The following is a 5,155-nucleotide window of genomic DNA, read 5'->3' on the forward strand; positions in this document are numbered from 1 at the left end:
CTCTTTACTTTGAGCTCAGATTCCCTTTTCATTACCCTTCGCCGCCTTCTCCATTAGGTCTCAACATCTCCATACATTGTTGTCATTCATCATCTTTCTTGTCTTGGCTTTTCTTTGTCTGTCTCTTCACTTCTTCCTTGCATTCGTCTTTTCTCATTCTGCTTTCGGTTTTTGTTTCCGCGTTTGTCATTTCATCGCCTCGTCCTGAATTGAAACCCGAAGACAAGGATAGAAGAAAGGGTAAAGGGAAAGAAAGAGACGGCGAAGTGCAAGAAAGAGAGGGAAAAAGTTTAAGAAAGAGGAGGGTGCGTGAGTAAACGAGTGGAGTGGAGTAAGCAGAGTGGAGCAACAGCATGGAAGAAAGAGGAGAGATGAAAGGAAGGGAGGAATATAAAGGGACGAATAAGGAAAAGGGAGACGGAGAAGGCAGGGTGGAATAAAATGAAAATGGAAAAGAAATGGAAAGTAAGAATGGAATGAAGATAAAAGAAAGAAAGGAAGTGGAATGAAAGGGGATAAAGAAGAGAAAATAGGGAACAGAAAAAGAGGAGGGAAGAGCAAAGAGTGTGTGTGTGTGTGAGTGTGTGTGTGTGTGTGTGTGTGTGTGTGTGTGTGTGTGTGTGTGTGTGTGGAATAGGAAGAAAAGACTGAAAGAACTCACTGAAGAAAAGTAACATAATATGAAACACAAGAAAATAAGTAATTGTTCGGTGCGGGTAACACACACACACACACACACACACACACATACACACACACACACACAAGGAGGAGAATAAATAAAAGAGTAGATAGAAAAGCAAGTTGTGTACCCTAAATACCCTCCCTCCACCCCCTCCCTTCCCTCCCTCCTCCCTCCCTTCCTCACCCTCTCTCCCTATCTCCCTCCCTTCCCTCTCCTCCCTCATTCTCCCTGCTCTCCCTCCCTCTATCTCTCCTCTCCCTTCCTTCCCTCTTCCTTCTCCCTTCTTACCTTCTCCGTCACACACTTTTCTCCCTTCCTATTCCCTACGTTTATTGCTGTTACTCTCCCTTCATCTCCCTTCGTCTCCTATCCACCCTTTCTTATTTATGTCTCTCCCTCCTTTACCCCCTTCATCTTCTTTTACATTCTATCTTTATTCACTCCCTTAACATCTCTAACTATCAACACCTTCTTTCCTCCTTGCAACTTATCTTTTTTTTTCTCTCCCTTTATTATTCCCGTATTTTCTTCTTTATATCTTCCTTTATTTTTCCTTATTTCTTTGACCTCCTCCTTCTCCTCCTACCTATCATCTTCTTCCATCATTCCTCTCTTCTCCTTCCTTACGACTTATTTTTCCTCTACCTTTATTTTATTTCTATTTCTTCTCTTCCTTCCTCTCCCTTCTTCCTTCTTTCTCCGTTCCTTTCTTCATAATATCTCTCTTCATTCATTTCTTTTTCCCCTTTTCTCTTCTCTCCTTCCCTTATATCTCCTTTTATTTCCTCTCCGTTCTTTCTTCCTTCTCTTTTTTATCCTTTTCTCTTCCTTTTTCCTTCCTTCTTCGTTCTTTTCCTCATAACATCTCCCTTTATTACCTCGTTTTCCCCCCCTTTTTATCTTTTCTCCTTCCCTACTTTCTTCTTTCTTCCTTTCTTCTTCTTTTTTCCTTCATTCTCCGTTCCCTTCCATCGTAACATCTCCCTTCATTCCTTCCCTTTTGCATTTTTCTCTTCTTTCTTTCCCTTTCTTACACCTTCTCTGTCTCCCTTCTCTGCTTCCTTCCTACTTTTCCTCCCTTCTCTTCCCTTTCATTTAACTGATCCTCCCTTTCATCATAACATCTTCCTTCATTCCTTCCTTTTTCCCCTTTTCTCTCCTTCCCTTTCATCCCATTTATCTCCCCTCTCTGCTTCCTTCCTCCTATTCCTCCCTTGCCTTCCCTCCACTTAACTGATCCTCCCTCTTCTCCAACCTTCCCATTGCCTTCCTGTCCATCCTCATCCGCCCTAACCCCTCAGCATCTCTCTCTTCTCCCTCGATTCATCTCCCGCCCACACACTCCCTCGTCACTTTAATCTCCTTTCATCCTCTCCTCCCTTCCTTTTCTGCTCTATTACTTCTCCTCCTTCTCCTTCTCCTTCTTATGTACAGACTCCTACCTTATCTCACTCTTATATTGTCTCTCCTTCCTTCTTTTCTTCCTTAATTATTTTTTTCTTATTTTCTTCTTTCTATCTTTCTTCTTTCTGTCTTAATTCTTCCCTTCATTTCGTTCTTCCTTCCTACGTTCCCTCATTCAGTATTATTTCCTTTCATTTTTCCTTCCCTCCTTTTTTCTTTCCTTCCTTCCTATCTTCCTTCCTATCTTCTTTTCTTCCTTCCTTCCTTCCTTCTTTCCTTCCTTCCTTCCTTCCTTCCTTCCTTCCTTCCCTTCTTCTTCCTTTCTTCCTTCCTTCCTCCCTTTCTTCCTTCCTTTCTTCTTCCTTTCTTCCTTTCTTTCTCCTACCTTCCCTGTCTTTCCATCCTCTTCCACCCATTCCTCTCACCTCCCTCATGTATATCTCCCTTCTCTACACTTTCCTCCTCTTCTCACCTAACTGCCTTCCTCCCTTCCTTCCCTATAACCTGTCCAGTTCTATCTTCCCTCCCTCCCTTCTCCTTTCCTCGCCCACCTCTCCCTTCCCTCCTTTGCTATCCACTTCTCCCTTCCCTCCCCCTCCCCCTTGCACTACTCTCCCTTCTCTTCCTTGCTGTCCACTCCTCCCTTCCCCCTCCCTTCCCTCCTCTCCCTTCTCTCCCTTGTCCACTCCTCCCTTTGGCCTTGAATTCTCCCTTTGCCATTAACACGTGCCGGGAGGAGTCAAGGTCCGTCTGGTGTAGCTCTCAATCCTCTCCCCACCTCCCCTTCCTCTCCCCTTCCTCCCCTTCCCTTCCCCTCCCTCATCGTCTCGTTCCTCCACTTCCCGTCTCTTTCATTCTCTTCCTTTCCTTTCCCTTCTCTTCCTCTACTTCCCGTCTCTTCCATTCTCTTCCTTTCCTTTCCCTTCTCTTCCTCTACTTCCCGTCTCTTTCATTCTCTTCCTTTCCCTTCCCTTCCTCTCCCTCATCGTCTCGTTCCTCTACTTCCCGTCTCTTCCATTCTCTTCCTTTCCTTTCCCTTCCCTTCTACCCCCTCATCGTCTCGTTCCTCTACTTCCCATCTCTTCCCTTTCCCTCCCATTCCTCATCTTCCTTTCCCCGCCCTCACCGTCTCGTCTACTTCCCGTTAGTTCCATTCTCATCCAGCTCCGTCCCTTTTCTACCTTTCCTTCCCTCTGCTCTGTGTTCCTTCCGTCCCTCCCTTCTCATTCAATTCTCTTCCCATTCCTCTCCTTCTCCTTCTCTTCCCTCCCTTCCATTTCCTTCCTTTCCGTATCCTCTGCTCTCCTCTCCTCTCCACAACTCTATTCCTTGCATCTCTTCTCTACTCTCTTCCCTTTTCAGCTTTTTGTTCTCTCTCCTTTCTTCTCTTCTCCTCTTCCCTCTTCTCCTCTCCTCTCGTCTCCTCTTCTTTCCTCTCTCAGCTTTTCCGTTTGCTTCTCTTTTTTCCCTCCATCACACACACACACACACACACACACACACACACACACACACACACACACACACACACACACCTGAGGAAAGTGATTTTGGCTACTTGCACAATAAATTAAACGTGCGTGTGTGTATAATCTTTTCCTTTGTAGCATGTGTGTCTGTGTGTGTGTGTGTGTGTGTGTGTGTGTAAGAGAGAGAGAGAGAGAGAGAGAGAGAGAGAGAGAGAGAGAGAGAGTGCGTGCGTGCGTGCGTGCGTGCGTGCGTGCGTGCGTGCGTGCGTGCGAGAGAGAGAGAGAGAGAGAGAGAGAGAGAGAGAGAGAGAGAGAGAGAGAGAGAGAGAGAGAGAGAGAGAGTTCCCCTTTGCAAATGAAAGTTTCATTCAAAGAGAAGTCTATGTTAATTTCCTTTTCAGATGATAATGATGACCAGAGACAAGGAGGAGGAGGAGGAGGAGGAGGAGGAGAAGGAAAAGGAGGAGAAGGAGGAGATGGAGGAGGAATGGGGGACTGAAGAAAAGTACTAAGAGGAAGATAAGGATGAAGAAAAGGATGGTTATTATTATGAAAATGGAAAAGAAAAAGAAGCGAAGGTGGAGGAATACAAGCAGCAGTAGGAGGAGCTGAAATAAGAGAGATAAATAAGAGAAAGAGTGGAAAATTTGAGTGAAAAAAATCATGAAAGCAGAGAAGAGAAGAGATATGAGGAGAAGGGATGAGGAGGGAGGAGGAGGAGATGGAGGAGGTGGAGGAGGAGGTGAAGACAAATAAGAAATAGAAAAAAAAGCGAAATAAAGAGTAAGAGGAGGAAGACTTGGAGGATGAGAAGGAAGACCAAAAGGAAGATAAAGGGGGTGGTGGTGGGGGGAGAAGAATAAGGAGGAGAACAAGAAGTCTGAGGAGGAGGACCAAAAGGAGGCTGGTGACCGGGAGTTCGTAGAGGAAATGCTAACGGGAGAAAGTAAAAGTGAAATACTGGACAAAGAAAGAATAAAGTCGACAGCACCGAGAAACATCAGAGTCATCCTGGACATGACAATCAAAATACCTGACTGATTGAAGTGTGACTCATTACCTGGGCACAAAAAAGCTCATCTGTAAGGGCGAGCAATTAACTGGAAGACTGAGTGGCTGAGTGGACCTGACTGGAATGGCGACTGATTGACTGAAATGAAATGATTGATTGTCTAAAAAAAAAAAAAAAATTTGTGGTACGTTAAGTATTTGGAGTGACAGAAGTAGTGCGTCCAAACACACACACACACACACACACACACACACACACACACACACACCCCTGCTTCACCCCCTACCCCCTCCCCGCATCTCTCTCTCTCTCTCTCTCTCTCTCTCTCTCTCTCTCTCTCTCTCTCTCTCTCTCTCTCTCTCTCTCTCTCTCAGTCCCATCTTAAGTCCCATCTAGTTTATCACCATTCCGATGTTATCATTATTATGGAATCAGACGAGGAGGAGGAGGAGGAGGAGGAGAAGGAGGAGGAGGAGGAGGAGAAGGAGGAGGGGGAGGAGGAGGAAGTAAATGCAGAAAAGGAAGACGATATGGGAGTGGAGGTGGAGGAAACAGTTCGAGGAAAGAAGAAGAAGAAGAAGAAGA

Source organism: Eriocheir sinensis, chromosome 28, assembly GCF_024679095.1.
Source record: "Eriocheir sinensis breed Jianghai 21 chromosome 28, ASM2467909v1, whole genome shotgun sequence".
Taxonomy (NCBI): domain Eukaryota; kingdom Metazoa; phylum Arthropoda; class Malacostraca; order Decapoda; family Varunidae; genus Eriocheir; species Eriocheir sinensis.